Source organism: Xenopus tropicalis, chromosome 5 (genome assembly GCF_000004195.4).
Source record: "Xenopus tropicalis strain Nigerian chromosome 5, UCB_Xtro_10.0, whole genome shotgun sequence".
Lineage (NCBI taxonomy): Eukaryota > Metazoa > Chordata > Amphibia > Anura > Pipidae > Xenopus > Xenopus tropicalis.
In genome coordinates, this window is record NC_030681.2 from 78030762 (window position 1) to 78048598 (window position 17837).

Sequence of the window (17837 nt, forward strand, 5' to 3'; positions counted from 1 at the left end):
CCTACAGTAGCCTGCTGACATTATGGGACACAGTGAGTAATTGCTGAATGTTACATGTACTTCTGTATATGTGCAATACGATGTACATAAACAGAAGTCTTGTACAATACGATGTGCTTGAATTACATGGCATATGGAGGCAGCCCCTGGGAAATGAGGAGAATCAGTTAGAAAGCTGTGTATTTTACAGTTGAAACGAATGAGGTTATGTTTTATATAAAAAAAAAAAAAAAAGGGACTGTAATGCTTCAACTGAACAATATGTTTGCAGAGTGGTATGTGACAAAATCTTCCCAAATGGAACCAAACACATTTACAGCATATGTAAATTCATGAAAAGGAGCGAGAAAAAATATAAACTAAAGATTAATACTGTGAAATTATAATTTATGTGAGCTGACTCCTACACTTGGGAAACATGGCTACTGTGTATCAGACCTGCATTTGTATGTGCTCAGTGTGCAAAGGGCTTATGCCTGTCTTTTTATACTTTTTGGTAAAATACCCCTATAGTATTGTATGTATCCATGTCTGCTATTTCATTGTGTATGCTACCGATCTACAGATCTACATCACTGTTACCAGGCTATTTAACACTAATATGTGCCATATTTAGTTATGGGATTAAAGATTTTGTATACCGGTATATGGATGCTTTTCATGCTGCACCATTGAGGGGCTTATACTCGAGTCAGTACATTTTTCCAGTTTTCTTAGGTAAAATTAGGTACCTCGGCTTATATTCGGATCGGCTTATACTCGAGTATATACGGTAGCCTATTAATTGTAAGTTCAAATTGAACCATATGAAGGGAAAAGTCACCTAAACTGATTTCAGTTAAGACACCATAGGCCTCGTTTATGAATGGAAATGTAATTTTCAAGGTATAATTTCAGTTGCAATTTGGCTTGTTTTTTTACCCATAATGAAACATTTTCCCCACAATTCTAATGTAATTGTAGTCACATGTGAAAGTGTTCGTAACCAGTTGCATCCAGTACATTAAAACGCACACAATAATGCTTGTTTGTTAATGTTTATTATTATGAATTGGATGCAGTTCAAATTGGATGCTCAAAATTTCTGAAGTATGGATTGTGTAATTTCTGTTTCTGCCATTTGGCATCAAAATGACATCTGTGTGTGATTCTTAAGGCACAAATCAGTTGTGCCTATTGACACAGCTCACAAGAGGAACTCTGGAATTACCACCACCATTGAGGACTCAGCGGCAGGGTTCCCCTGTGTAAATAGGCACACTGTATTTTATTCAGGGACTTGTTATAGCCCAAGTATCTTTATTGAATGTTGTCAATTCATGCAATGACTGTCTCCATTTTTTCACAACTATAGTTATGTTTGGTTGTAAATCAGTCGTTTGGGGTGCATTTATAAAACTGTGAAAAATATTTTACCACTGAAAAAAAGGTATAATATAGTTGGACAAGGTTTCAATTTGTCGTTGAGCTTAAAAACCAAAGCCCAATATTACAGCTTCATGTAAATATCTAAATATCTAAGTATTTTTCACTAATTTTACACTTGGCTGCACTTTTGCATAAATCATTACATGGCCTTATAACTATGTGTGATTTCACTGTATGTATACCATGCTATTAAAGTGAAGTTTGGCATATTTAAACATTGTCTTTTTACACAACTGTATAAATATCCCCTTTGATTAAATGTAGTTTCCTTGGACCTCTGACTGTGGGAATGGGCTGAACCTCAACCTGCCCAACTGGAAATAGTTCAGCGGAACAAGTAAGGTTCTGTATGCCTACACACAGCCAATATGACCTACCATGACATCAGCAGTATTGTCCCAAGGGCTCATAATCTGGTCTGCAGCAGACAATTTCTTATAAAGAATTGTTTAAATTTGGAAAAAAAAAGAAAATTCAGTGTCTTTGTGTGATAATTGTTCAGAACTATTCCTGACTGGAATAATTTGGGCTTAAACAATCCCAGCATGAATCCCTGGAAAGCACAAAACATCTGTAAGTCCTGTTATGAATTAGTCTTATTGTTTTAAGAAGAAACCAAGTCAGAAAATGGAAGATTTACTTTTAATAAAAAGGTCTTAACTATGAACAGGAAAATGCTATCTGACTAATTCTTTACATAGTACCTGGCTTGTCCTTCATTGCTTCTGTTTACCAGAGCAAACATGATGAATCTACACAAAAATACAGACAGATTTACTAACATTTGTAAAAATACTTTTTATTACTATGATTATGCCTTCCCAAAATGATGAAAATAATTTTCATTCTCATCTTCTCGCAAATAGAAAAATTAGGGAAGGCTAAATACTTAAAACAGAATATTCAGTTGGAAATGCCTGTGTTTTACCACAAACCAGAACTTCTCTCATAAAAGGGATTCCATGGAAATCACCCAGATTATGTGGGTTTGATACACCACGCATTGCAAGGGATTGTGAATATTATAACACCCAAAAGTTTCTGATGGCGGCCTTGATAAAAGTCTCTTATGTTCTGGCTCTTCCCAACGACTGGCAGCTCTGTTCCTGTTTGTCCATCCTGCTTCTAAACTATCTACCAATATGTCTGTCAATATACACATTTATAAACCAGAAAACACACATGATATAATGGTGGCCATCCAGCTTTCTATGGAAACTCTCTTATATAACCCACATAGACCTTTATTAATTCCAGCTGAATAGCCAAGCAAGCTCCTGCTTCAGGTCAAACACTTTTCAAATAGATATTGTGCCTATTTTTACATAGTTATACATAGTGCAGCACATGTTCCAGATTCATTCTCTCTACTTATTTCACAGTCCCCCTAGTTATACAGGTCTTGGTGCAAGCAGCGGGCTTTAATCCTGCATGTTTCATTCACACAGGTAGGACACGCCAGCTTCTCATATGTAACAGACAACAGACTTTAATCGATTACCTTGTACCCCGGACTGGTGCCCCTGTTAGGAGAAAACTGCACCAGCCCGGGGTACCTGTAGCGAGCGATTCCTCATTCCGCATTTATTCTGCTGGCAAGATCCCTGGGCCAGCTCATGCGCAGTAGACTTTGTTCGGCTTTTCACTCTAATGCGCAAGCATGCCAACGCGGAAGAAGGAAGTGCTCGCTGCTAGCTAACAGGTTCGCCAGCCCGGGGTAAAAGGCAAGGGATTAAAGACACTTGGGGGTGTCTAACATTTTGGCACCAACAAGTGACTTAGGCTTTCCTTTAAGCGGCTTGTCCAGGGTCACAAGTAGCCACCCAAGGTGGCATTAAAGGACAATGAAAGATTAATATAAATTAAAAGTAAGTCTAAAGGCTTTTTAAGTACTTACTACATATCTAAATTCCCAGATCCCTGCTTGCTTCTCTGAGATATGGTTTTGGCAGCCTACAGCAGTGTGAAGCCTACAGTGACATCACTGAAATCTCTCTCCCCTTCCTGTAGGCTTCCAGCCTTCCTATTCTCTGAGCATGTGTGTAACTTGATCCTGTCTCCTGTTCTGAGCTACACATGCCCACCAGCCAATCAGATCTGGCTGAGGGGAGGGGGGGAGGGAATGAAACACATGTGCAGTATGAAGCAAGGAGGGAAAGGAAGGGAGAATGCCTTTTTAGAGATTGCTGCCTGTTCTAGAAAATGTAAAGTAAGTGTGACTGAGTAAATATTTGATTAGTTGAGCCAAAAGTGTGGCGTTTTTACTAAACAATAGGAGGACTATTGGGCAGTATGCTTTTTACATTTTGACTTGCATTCTCCTTTAAAACCGAGTCCCAGTGAGTCACATCCCACTAAAGGCCAATTCCTTATCCACTAGGCTATCCTACTCCTCCAACTTGTAAGAGATCCAAACTTTTTTGTTAAAGTTCGGCTTTTCACTCTACTGTGCATCCGCAAGCATGAACATGGAAGAGGAAGCACTCGCTACAGGTACCCCGGGCTGGTGCGGTTCTCTCAGAACAGGGGCACCAGCCAAGGGTACAAGGTGAGAGATTAAAGTCATTTGGGTGACTTAGCCTTTCCTTCTCCTTTAAAAACGTGGCCCACTGGTCTACATCTGTTTATATACCTGTGCCAGCCCCATTTCTGACGCCATGGGGGGCAGGCACGTGTCTATAAATAGACACTGGCAGATGCAGAAGCGGGGCACAGTTAGGGTTCAGGCAGGGAGGGTGCCAGGAAGAGCTCGGGCGTGGTTGTGTTTGTCCGGGGGTTTCGGGCTGGCCCACACATCACTAACTCACATGACCAGTAACTCTAAAAATAAAAGCCTTTCATATATAGATTAAAACATAATGCATTGCTACCTATCACTGGTAAATTTCTTTACAGTATATAAACTTTAAGCTACCGTTTAAACATAGATTCAAAGCAATGCATTACAGCAGTGCTGGTAGTCATTTAATGGGTACAGTGAGTTGTAAGTAAAGCCACTTTCATTAAAGGTACTTGCATCAAAATGCCCATTTTGACCTATATTACTGATACAGTCATTATTGACTGGGTAACTGGGGCAAATGAGGGGAAAATTGCCTATTCCATGACTGTGTAAGGCAAAACCAGGATTCAATAACATTCCCAGTGCTACCCCTCAGTGTGTTTGTAGATGATATTTTCTGGCTGATTTATAACAGGGTTCTGTGCACTCTCTGTGAACTGTGTTTTTGCACATTGTAGGAGTATGGGCAAAGCAATTACAGATGTGCGGAATGCCCAGTGTCTCTGTTACTGAGTATAAATGTGTACAATGCTCATGTTTGAGCTAAGTCTATTGTAGTAGTTACCAGAAACTGCATTAGCAAGCTTTATTGGCAAACTCAATCCTATTATACCCAGTTCCAACCTTATCTGATTGCATGGGTTTGTGTGTAGTGCCGATCAGTATATCTCTAGGAAGCTAGAGTCTGCTGGAAGAAAATATCCATTAAAAATATAGAATATTAAGTTCAGTTTCCTTAAGCTGTGATTGCTGTTATTTTTCAGAAAAGACTGCTGATTTCTGTGGGCAAGTTTGCACATAACATGCCACTTCAGATGACAGAGAGTTGTTTGTCTTGAACATTGAGCTCTTTCATTTCCATTTTTCATTTACAGATGCATATTTGTTGATGAAGTTCAAACACAGGGCTTTCTGAAATAGCACTACCTGGGGATCTCTTTTCCAGCAAATTAAAAACATTTCAGGTTCAGTAGTCAGCTTCACAGTGAGACCTTTGTGGTGTTTGTGTCAATGCCATGATGTTATTCATGTCAGAAACTGAAAAATAATCTCATGTTTTTCACCTATTGTAGCGGTTAAATGGATCAAGCAGCTACAGCCAGCCAAATGCTTCTGCCAGACTGAAAAATAAATGTTCAGATTATTCCTTTAAGGCTAATTGGGCCTGATTGGGGCTGATTCTTGGGCCTGACCTGAGAATCCCCTCTTCTGGCATCAGTCTTCTCCTGTGTCTGCACCTGGAGCCACTGCATCAGCCTAGGTGCCGGCACATGAAGCAGATTTTGGTGAAATGCATACTTGTGTGTTTTGGCACTGAAATTCGCTCCACGTGCCTGCACCTGGGACGACAATGTGGTTTGGGTGCAGCTACAACAGAAGGCTGATTCTCTGCAATAATCGGAGCCTGATTCTGTAGCAAATCAGAACTGTAGATGTGCTTGCTGAGAAATGCTAAACTTGATCTCTCATGTTACAAAGCCCACAACCTCCCACATATCTGGATTGCTCACATGGATTTTACAGCCCATTTATTCCATCCTACCCTTTGTTTCTGAAAAATAATTACAAGCAAATGTAACTGTTATGGTCAAAGCTGATTTTAATGCCAACAAAACTGAAAAATAACTATCTATGGCTATTTCCTTAAGACTCAGACTGCATTTTTTTGCTATTAGTTTAAAATCATATTATTACCCAAGATCTGTATTCTTCTTACTGTGCCTATCAGTCTAGCACTGATGCTGCCTTGTGTGAATTGCTTATTATTTTACACTGCATTGTTCTGCATGCTTTTTGAGATGTATCAAATGTATCAAACAAGTACAGTGTGTAAAGTGGAATTTTGGATTCAATCAGCATTTTTTTTTCCCACAATACATTTCCCCCATAATCCCAATTGTGGTTGCCAATTGTGTCTGATACAATTGTGGCCAATGTGTCAGTATTTACACAGTTGCGCTTGCAAGTCCAGTTATCGTCACTTCTTACATGTTCGCCTGATTCTTTAACGCAAATGTGTGGTGTCTATTAAAGCAGGTTGCTGTGGGTACCCCGAAGTAGTTCCAGGGTTCCCCTCAGGCCCTGACTGGCGTTAGATAGTTACTATTTATTGGACAGGTGGCGTGGGAGGAAGTTTGGGCCTCTGTGTATATAAAAATGCTTGGGCTTATTTTGTATCACAGTCTGGGACCAGTTCTCCTGTGTCAGTAGGTGTCAGTAGGTGCATTGTGCTCAATTTAGAACAGGAGGCAGGAGGGACAAAGCCAGGGGTGCTGCTGCCATGAGGCGGGTTGAGAAACTTAGGTGGCAGCGCCCCCAAAGTTAACAAAGGAGGCAAAAAGCTGATCCTGGTAATTTAAGAGTCGAATTTATGTTTTTTTTAAACTGGACAAAGGGAAGCAGAGCACAATAAAGAAAGAAGTGCAAGGAGAGCATTTGGACGCAAGTACCTTGAATTTTTTTATGCATCAACTGTGGGAAAATTTGCATGACGACAACTGTACATATTGCTGCTGCATATGACTATTTGTTTGGAGGGGGGTTTTAAGAATCTGTTGGCTATTAACCAGAGTTAAAATCTGTATTATTTCATTGATTTTGCACATAGTATTGGTTATTTATAGCCTTTTTTAAGAGCTTTTAAATGCCCTATACAATAATTCATCCTTTCATAATAAGACTAAGGGCAACAGCTCTGGAGTTTATAGTAATATACCCCTATTGTAAAATAAAAGGATATTAAAATGAACGCAGAAGATCCATGACTGACTGAGCATTAAGGAGGGCATTGCTCTTCTACCCATTCATAAATATCCCAGTGAGTATTGATTTTTATTTTGTTTCCTGAAAATGCAAAGATTTTTTTTTTAAGGACTGAAAAAATGTAATATACATTATGCTGCATTCTCCAAAACAATATTTGTTTGAGGTAGAGCTCCCCTTTAACCCAGGGAAGTGAACAAATAATTAAAAATTGCTATAATAAAACATAATGATAGTATATAGCAAAGTGGCTGTATTGCTAGTAGCTAGGGTAGGTTTATAGTAGCAAAATAAGTGCACTAGGTTTCTGTGGTTTAAGATATTTTTTTTCTTCAAGGTTTTACCAATAACGATGCTATTTGCTATAATGAAAACTTACACAGTAATTGCTTCCTAACATTTCTGTCCCCGCAAATTTATTTCTGTGCTACCGCTGGCATCCTATCTCCTCATACTAATACCCAGGACCACAGGAAATTACATTCCTGTGGTATAACCACTTTTTTTTTGGAGAACCCAGTTTAGTAACCATGCAGATATTCTGGAGGAATAAAACCATAAAGTCTAATATTTTTGTAGCTTACACAGTGGTCTACAGGAAATACTTGTCTACTTTTACTGCTATTATATTTTATTTTGAGGGAGAACTTGATCCTACAAATGCAAAAGTAGACATTACCTTGCCCCAGCTGCAGCTCTCTAAGGAAAGTCGTGTATTTTTTGCAGTGTAGCGTTAATGCTTCTAAATTCACTTCTGATACTTCCCGTAGAGTTGAATGTGAAATGTGAACAGCCCAAGCACTGGTACTTTTCAGCCTACGCTCTCACTCATTTAACATCCTTATATATTATTATTATTATCATTTATTTATAAAGCCCAGACATATTCAGCAGCACTGTAGAATAAATGGACTTATACAATGGACATACAATGCAACCAATAACTGACACAAGAGGTGAAGGGGGGTGACTATTAGTGGAGCTATTTGTACTTTTAGGTAAAAAATCGACTCCCTTTAGGGCCTACTTTTCCGATTTGGTCATTGGTCAACTGTATGTCTAGTTTTTGGTGATCACATCTTCAACATGGAGCAATGGATAGCCAGTTCATTCATAAAAGACAAAATTGACCAGTCTACCCATGTCCAGTTTTAATGTTGAAGTTTATTTCCTAAAGATGTTTGGTGCTAATTTAGACACAACAGCACTGCAGAATATAACAACTTATTATAAATACATATTTACAACAATAGTCAATATATGGCTGTTTAAATGAGTGTAAAATACTAAAAAAAACTAGCAAAGAAATGACACCCTACACATTTGAATGTACCAGCTCCAACATACAGGTATCTGCATGGGTGCCATAGAATTCTTTTGATTTGACTTGTCTTCCTTACTAGAGGCAAACTCCTAGCATGTACTTAAAGGAACAGTAACACCAACAAAAGATTATGTAATTAAAGTAATTAATTTATAATATACTGTTGCCTTGCACTGGTAATAGTTGTGTGTATGCTTCAGAAAAGCTACTATAGTTTATATAAATAAGCTGCTGTGTAGCCATGGGGCAGCCATTCAAGAGGAGAAAAGACAGGTTATAAAGCAGATAACAGATAAACAGAATACAATGGTGTTTTATCTGTTATCAGCTATGTAACCTGTGCCTTTTCTCCTTTTTTCAACTTGAATGGCTGCCCCCATGGCTACACAGCAGTTTATTTATATAAACCATAGTAGTGTTCCTGAGGCAAACACACCAGTTTTACCAGTGCAGGGCAACAGTACATTATATTTTAATTACTTTTTTGGTTTTGCTGTTTCTTTAACCAGTGGGTGAAATTCTTTTCCTGCTAACAGAACTAATTTAGACTCCTGATCTAAACATGAAATTGACAAATTTCTGCTCTTTATCGATTTCATCAGTAGAATGCAAGGCTTCCACATGTGCTGTGGCCTGGTACTTCTTGGAAATCCTTACATGAGCAAATCCTTTCAACAATGAGCTTCAAATACTAAAATAAGCTAATTACTTAATTTATCCCAGGAATTTATTTGTATGTTTATCCCTAGAGTTTCTTTGTATGCTAATTCTATGAATGTTTTATTGAAGGTTACAATTTGTTCTTTCCAAGTACACCCACTGTGAGAAGCCTGTAAGTTATGACATCAGTTCTTCCTCAGTGAACATGTTTCCTAACGTCTGGAACCTTTCCTAATGTTTGTGACACCTTAGAAGTGTTGGACCTCAAAGATGACCTTGATCTAAATAAGTCCAAAAACCAGTGTCTTGGGGTGATGGTACCTGTAAGAATGTACATTGTACTTTGCAGCTTATATATTATATGTTGAGTACCATTTTGCCTTCTTTCAAGCTGATTTACAACAGAGCACTCTGCTATAAATCTGTGCAGGATAGGAATTCAGTTAAGAGTGAATGTGGAAAACATGACAAAATAACTTGGTCCTCCCATATGTAGCTGGGGTGTCTGAAAAGGGATTTTAAATAAACACTGCAGCCCTGTCTGCTTTAAACCCAGCACCACACTGAAGCAGAAACTGGTTCACCCAAAAAAGACCTAATCCCAAAGCATAAGAAAAGTAACACTGTGTATACAGTGCAGTGAGGAGTGCTCTGACTTGTATGTGGGACAAACCAAACAACAGTTTCACCAGCGTATGGTGCAGCGCAGAAAAGCCAGCTCCTCTGGTCAGGACTCAGCCGAGTAACTACATCTAAAGGAAAAAGGACACACATTTGAAGACTTTGAAGTCTAGCTTCTAGACAGAACACCTGGTTCAAAAGAGGTGTTAAAGAATCCATATATGTAAAAAAAGAAAAAACAAGTTTGAATAGAGGTGGGGGGCGTATCTATTGTCGGCCACATACAATACTGTTTTAGCACCTCTTCCTGGATGGTTTAATAACACCTCAAAGCTCCATCCATGCTAAGACAATCATCAACTTACCTTCATGAGATTGCTGACCCCATGCTGGTTATGATAAATAAATGATGCTGAATGGAGCAACATTCCAGGGTATTTATTTCAGGAAGATCTTTGCACAAGTCATTCTGAACTGAGAAAGTCAGCCAGATGACTGGTGAAACATCTTGAAGAAAAACATGGCATATCCAGTTGATTTGACTTATTTCTACAGATAAGGCCGTATATACTTAATAACATAACCAGAACTCTTTACATACATTTTTCACATAATGGGCCAGATTTAATTTGATGAGAAAAGCTTATCTACTAATATAATTTCAGATTTTCTTATGTCTATTAGAATTTTGTTACACAGGGTAGTTAGCTGACTATGCTAATGGTTACCATAATAAACTGATAAGAAGACAGGCTGACAGAAACACAGTACTTATAAGCCACTGTCACAGAAAGAAGCAAATACTTTTTCCTTTGGCTCTCTGGATTCCTGTCATATCCAGTCATCTTGAGACTTGAGAGCCACTAGACTGATATAAATACTGGTATGAGAAGCACTACTAGAAGAGTCTAGGACTGGCTGAGACACAGATAACACTCAGCAGCTTTTCTCTTTTTAATGTAGTTGGTAGATCAGCCAGTATTTGCATAGCTACAGTATTGCACATGTCTATCTTGTCCCAGTTTTGGTTTATCCTTAAGGGCTCTGGCACACGGGGAAATTAGTCGCCCGCGACAAAACTCCATGTTCGCGGGCGACTAATCTCCCCGAGTTGTCATGACCCGCCATCCCACCGGCGAACATGTAAGTCGCCGGCGGGATGGCACACGCGGCGGCGCGATTTCCCGAAATCGCCAAAAAAGACTTGCAAGGCTTTTCCGGTGATTTCGGGAAATCGCGTCGCCACATGTGCCATCCTGCCGGCGACTTACATGTTCGCTGGTGGGATGGCAGGGGAAGGCAACTTAGGGAGATTAGTCGCCCGCGAACAGGGAGTTTTGTTGCGGGCGACTAATCTCCCCGTGTGCCAGAGCCCTTAGACTGGAGGCACATGGGGAGATAAGTTGCCCGCAATAAATCTACACTACTGTGGGTGACTAATCTCCCAGAAATGCCTTCCCACTGGTAAGAATGTGAATAGCTGGTTGGATGGTATACGAGTCGCTTTGACTTTCTGAAGTTGCCTCACAAGGAAACTTCAGGCAGCTTTGAAAAACCGAAGCAATTCATATGCCATCCCACCACCTCACTTCCTGACACAACAGAATATGAATTATATGAACAGCTTGACAACACTCATGGCAACATCAATACACCTTTGTCTTTCCACTCTTTTACTGGTCTATCCTACAGGGCTGTTAAAGCTGGAGCTGTGTCCTTGCTAAGCTCTACTATGACTTAGTATGGTGGGTAGTGATGAGTGAATCTGTCCCCATTCGCTGCGCCATAAAATTCGCAAAATGGCAAAAATCTGCGAAACTCATTTGTCATGCAACTTTTTTGTCGCCTGCGTCTTTTTTGAAACATGACAACACATTTTTGCATGCCAAATTTTCCTGGAAGTTTCGCGATACAATTCGCCAATGGCAAAATGCAAAAATTCGCTGCAAATCCATGCCTGCCGAAAAAATTCGCTCATCACTAATGGTGGGTAGACAGGATGATAGCCAGCCCTGTGATAGTATAGCAAAACTTCATCTGTGACAGTGACCATAAGGCACCACCCTTTTATATCAGTTTTACTTTGAAATAATTTAAGCTGTGTGTTTAGAAAGAACCTTAGAAATGTGAGATAGATGCAAAGCTAAAATGTAAACAGTATTAAAAATATACAGACAAAGGGCTGGGTAACACCTTGGAATTTATACAAGATATCGAATAGTAAAAGAAAAGATCTTACATTTGTATGAGGAAGAGGCATTTGAGGAGCCCCTCTGGTTCTGGCCTAACTGGAGTTCATTTAGAGGTACATCTTACATTGAGCCTACTATACTCCAGCCCCTATTTATTCATTTAATACACATGCAGTTCAAAAACTTTTGATACACAGAGTGTGATCTTTTGAGTAACATCATAACCTGCACATCAAACAGGTCTTGGCAATCGTCGGGGTCTTATAAAGGCACAGACAGAAGTAAATGTTTAAATATTTATTTATGAAAGTTTATTCTTGGAAGGAAAGTTCAAAAACCAATGAAACAGCCCAACATGCACCATGCATGCTAGCATAATTAAACACAAATAGTAAGGAATAGTTTTTAGGAATTATAGAAAGAAAGACAATTACTATTCCTATTCTTATAACTATTATTATGAAGATTATAATCCTTGTAAGATTTGGAGGTAAGCAGTTTAATGTTGGGGACCGCACTACAGCAGTGAGTTGCAGCTGGGGGGCTCATCGGAATGTTGTGTTTGCAGCACATGATGAACATTTTAAGGCCTTGTGCACATATGCGAGAGTAATGTATCTAACTTAATTGAAATCACATCCTTAACAGAGGTGAACATATTCTTTCATGTTCATGTTATTACTTACATGTTATTCATATAGACAAAATGTTATATCAGACTATAAAGGAGCAAATTGCATGCACTTCCATAGAGATAAACTGGGGGTGTGTGACACATGCAAATAAATGGATTAAAGATTCCACCCCCCATGACACTTATAAAGGGAGTATTTGTAATAAAATTACCGGTGCGGCGGGGACGCCCGCCGTACCGCTCTTCTTGCCGGTTTCCTCTTAGTGCGCGCGCCGCGCGCCTTCCCTCTACTTAAAGGCGCAGGCGTGCTGACGCATGACGTCAGCGCGCAATGGCGCCAAATTTAAAATATTTAAAGGGTCATTTTCATTAAACTCATTGCCCGTGATAGGTTTATTCCTGGTGCCTGTATCTGTGCTTAAGCTTCTGTTTGTTCCTGATTCCTGTTTTTGACCCTGCCTGCTTTGACTATTCTGAATATCTGTATCCTGATCCGTGCCAGTTATTGACTACTCATTCTGCCTGATTCTACTGATTGATTACCCGGTTTTGACCCATTGCCTTCCTGACGATCCTAGTTATCTGCCCTGCCTCGACCCAGCCTGTTTGACCACGAACTTGCCTACTCCTATCTGTACCGTGACCATCGGCCTTAAAGACTTATCTACAGTCATGCCCCGTTGCTAGCCAGAACTCCTGCTCTGCACCTCTCGTATAAGTCCAGGTGGCATCTGAGTAAGCTGAGGGCTCCTCCTGAAGCCAAAGGCGGTCACACTACTGGTGAAGCACGAGCCGAGACCAGGGTGCTTGGCACTTGTTCTGGTATTGGGTGCCGACCGTGACAGTATTTTAAAGATAAAGGGTATGGAAGCAGCTCTTTTTTTTTTTTTTTCTGCTTTTGAATAATATTAAATAGTGAAAAAAGAGTTAACCATACTTCACCACAATGGAACTTCCCAGCTCTCTGATAATGACATTGGATTTTAAGGAGCATATTTTTCACCCTTGGGTAAATTTCCATCTAAAAATCCTATACGATTGAATAGAAAACCATGAAATTTGATAAACATGCACTTTGTGTCAATGATCTCAATGACCAGAAAGCAGACAGTATGTAAGGCTTGATTTTTATTGCTGTTATCTTGCATTACTTATCTTTCTATTTGGAGCCTATTCTTTTTCTTTTCTAGTTTGTCGCTGGAGCTACAGTACTGTAAACAGGTCAAACAAAAGTATCTTAAAGGGGTCATCCATCTGTCTGTGCATAATGAAAGAATGTGTAATTCTAGGGAACTCTACAATATATAATACACAATATCTGTGGTTTTAAAGATATGTGTAAATATAATTTCAAAAGGCTGCAGTATTTCTTCAATCCTTTCTGTTTCTGGTTTTGACTTTTAAAATTTCTAGGTCTTTCAACTGACTTCTGAAAAAACATTTTTGGGTGGACATCCCATCCAAAATGTCACATTCGTGGCCATACTATAAGCTATTGTAAAAGCAACCTTTGAATAAAAAGTCAATCCTATAGCAAGTAGTGATGAGTAAATCAGTCCTGTTCCGCTTCACCAAAACATTTGCGAAACTCCGAAAAAATTTGCGTGAAACTTTTTTGACGTGCCTGTGACCACCTAGTCTGGAGCTCCAGCAGACTGTCCTGAGCTCAAGTTTCACAGAGCAAAAATTAGTTAAGTAATGTAATATCTGCTTGGGTGTAGCTACTACAGAGCTCTAAAGTTCCATCTTGTACTGCACATATTATATTTTGTATCATACTGAATTGGCAGGCTTGAATTATATGTAGCCCTGAGCCAGAGTTACAGTTGTAAAGGCACAGGCCTATGCCAATTTACTTGGACTTGGATCCCCAACCTGAGACAAGACAGTACTGGTTGAAAGCCATACCCATCTGTTTATATTCTCTGTACTTCTGGTTCTGACTAAAACAATGTATCGAAGGCCAGCTGACAGACCTAAATGTGAAATGACTACTTGTTTCAATACTCAGAATTAGAAAACCAAACTACATTTAAAAAATTAATAATGTATACTGGAAAGTTGCTTAGAATTAAAGCAACCAGTTTAGTAAAACTGAACATATATCATTGCCCAATAATCAGTGCTGCTGTGAGGTAAATCAGCAATGTATATATAGGAGCACTGGTTATTAATAAGCCTTGATTGCACATTCATCTCCTTTCCATTGAATAGGTATGATGAATTATACCTTAGCCTTTCTTTCTCTTTATTGTTATGGGGCCGGGTGTTATCTCTTTGTGTTACCATGGTATTTAAGCAGGATCGAAAGAACAAGAAAAAGATATCCATTATGACACATGATGCTGTTCAGATGGAAGTGGGTGGAGGATTTTATTCCATAGCAGAGTCCAGTAGAATAGGGAGCAAAGAGTAAAGGTCCCCATACACTATAAGATCCGCTCGCTTGGCGATGTCGCCAAGCAAGCGGATCTTTACCCGATATCCCCACCTACGGGTGGGCGATATCGGGTAGCAAGTTGCTTTAACTTTAACGATCGGATTACATTTGCGGCCATGGGCAGTTGGTTCGGGGACCACATCAATGAGCCGATGCGGTCCCCGATCCGACTGGATTTTCTAACCTGGCCGATCGATATCTGGGCAATTTCAGGCCAGATATCGGTCGGCCAGGCCGCTCATTTCTGCCCATACACGGGGCGATTAGCTGCCGAATCAGTCCAAGGGACCGATATCGGCAGCTTCTATCGGCCCGTGTATGGGGGCCTTAACAAGGCGCTGCAGCAATTATATCTCATTTTGATGGTGCTTTGTTGGAATAATATTAAGTCCTGCATGAAGATAAAGTAGGCATCCCCTGATACACCAAAACTCACAGTATGTTAAAAACTACAAGTAAAATTTGATTCTTAAATGTTGCAGTTCTACCAAAATTAGATTATTGGGTATGGGTTGCACACACCCTAGGGTAAAATGATCCCACATCGCCATAAATAGAAGTTACTTGGTCCCACAAGTCATCAAATAAAAGGAACCGTATTACAGAGAAATATCATCATTCTAAATAATAGCTTTCTAGATAATGGGTAATGGATTGCATGTATAAATCATTTTTGTAAATTGCTCTTCAGTCAGGGTCCCACTGGACTGCTCATATTCCTTGGCATCACAGCAGCCATGCTAAATATGTGACTAACCTATTCCCTCATTATATTCATTTTAAGACCAATTTATAGAGGTAGTCAGGGCAGTCCTTAGTGTCTGAGGGGCTTGGGGCAAGCTACTTTATTTGGGGCCCAGATATTAAAGGAGTACACTCTCTTTGCTCTATAGACAACAATAATAATTCAGTAATTGATGAGGTGTGAGGTGAGGCAACCAGCAAGGTTAGGCTGTTACCATGACCCACACCATGGAAATACCCAGTACATTATACTTTGGTTAGTCATGATGGATACTCCTGCTTGGTCTAAAGTAAATTACAAACTCTTGCCCTATTTACTTCCTTAGTGTGGGATCCAGGGCAGATGCCTTTTTCCCACATTATTAGGATAAGTTTAGAGGTAGGCCAGCTATATTTTAGCCCCACTTTCTTTCCTATTGAAAGGAGGGAAATTACTACTGTCTATCTCTACTCCCTGTTAATGAGGAAAGGTGATTTAACCGAGGGTTACACTTTTTAAGGCAATATAGTGCAAGAAATATATTATTTCATAGTATTGAATTATTTACTGTAACCCATACTGTATTTTGAACTGAAATTATTATTATTATTGCTAGCTATTCTGGCAATGCCTCCACTTCCTGGCAAACCTGGGAGTCATTTAAAAAGTACCTAAATATTCTCCTACTGAGAGAAAGCATAAAAATAACCAAACTACACAAGCCATCTCCCTGCATGACTGTAAGAAAGAGTTGCTGTGCCCTTTAATCATTGTTGGCATGGATTGAAATAACCCTGATAAGCCCCAGACTTTAACTTTCTTTATCTAATCCACCATTGTAGAGTAAAGCACAATAGTCCAAATAAGTCAATAATTATTTGGAGCTGTTATGCAGTTGATATGAATCATCAGGATCATACTTTATTCTCACAACCAATGAGCAGCTCAGGGCAGTTAAGCAACCATAACTACATTAGTGTGATTGTTCTACGGAGATGTTTACTGTGTCAATGATTGCCTTCTACATACTGCAGCTCTGTTCGTACTAAAGGGTTTAGGAATCTGCCAAAAGCAGTTGGACAGGTTCCTGACAGAATAGACGAAGTATAATTTTTTTTTAAAACCAAACTTGTTTTTCAGCCATCATGTGAGAAACACTCTAATGGTTTGCTATCATAATTTTACTTGAGGGTTGTTTTTCTCTGTTTTTGCCTTGAACAATTTTTGAACAAGGCTTTATTTAAAAATGGTCATAAATCTCTTAACCCTTAGAGCAGCGGTTGTCAGGCTTTACTGGTTCAGCCCACCTTAAGGGACCAGCCTTCGATCACAGACCCTGTTAGCACATAACAAGCTTAGGAAAACGTTTGCGTATCATTCATTCAGCCATAGTTCCAAGAAAACCCAGAAATGTGTTCTCCTAAACTGACCCTTTTGCTGGCCTTTCAGAGGTTTTAATAAAAGCAAATAAGCATTCCCTAATTTGCCTTTAGGCTAGCCCCACAGCATGGAACCATTGCCTTACAGTGAAAGCTGCACAGAGGTATGACATTGTACCTAGAAAATGTAAAGGGATAACTTGCTCCTACTGCTTGCTAAAGTATGGGATATGTTATCCAGAAAGCTCAGAATTGTGAGGTCACCTCTTCTTTTTAAGCAAATAATTCAAATTTTTAAAAGTGATTTCTCTTTTCTCTGTAATAACAAAACAGTACCTTGTGCTGATCCTAAATATGATGTAATTAATCGTCAGATAGGGGTAAAGAATCTCTTTGTTTTTACCTGCATATGTGACGATTTAGTGCTTAAAGGAACAGTAACACCAAAAAATGAAAGTGTATAAAAGTAACTAAAATATAATGTGCTGCTGCCCTGCACTGGTAAAAGTTGTGTGTTTACTTCAGAAAGTCTACTATAATTTATATAAATAAGCTGCTGTGTAGCCACGGGGGCAGCCATTCAAAGGAGAAAAGGCACAGGCACATAGCAGATAACAGATAAAACACTATTGTATTCTACAGAACTTATCTGTTATCTGCTATATAACCTGTGCCTTTTCTCTTTTTTTCCAGCTTGAATGGCTGCCTCCATGGCTACACAGCAGCTTATTATATAAATTATAGTAGTGTTACTGTAGCAAACACACCAGTTTTTCCAGTGCAGGGCAACAGTGCATAATATTTTTATTACTTGAAAGCTCTGTCATTTTTTGGTGTTACTGTTCCTTTAATATTGCAAAGTGGACGAACGATCTTTCCTAAGACTAATG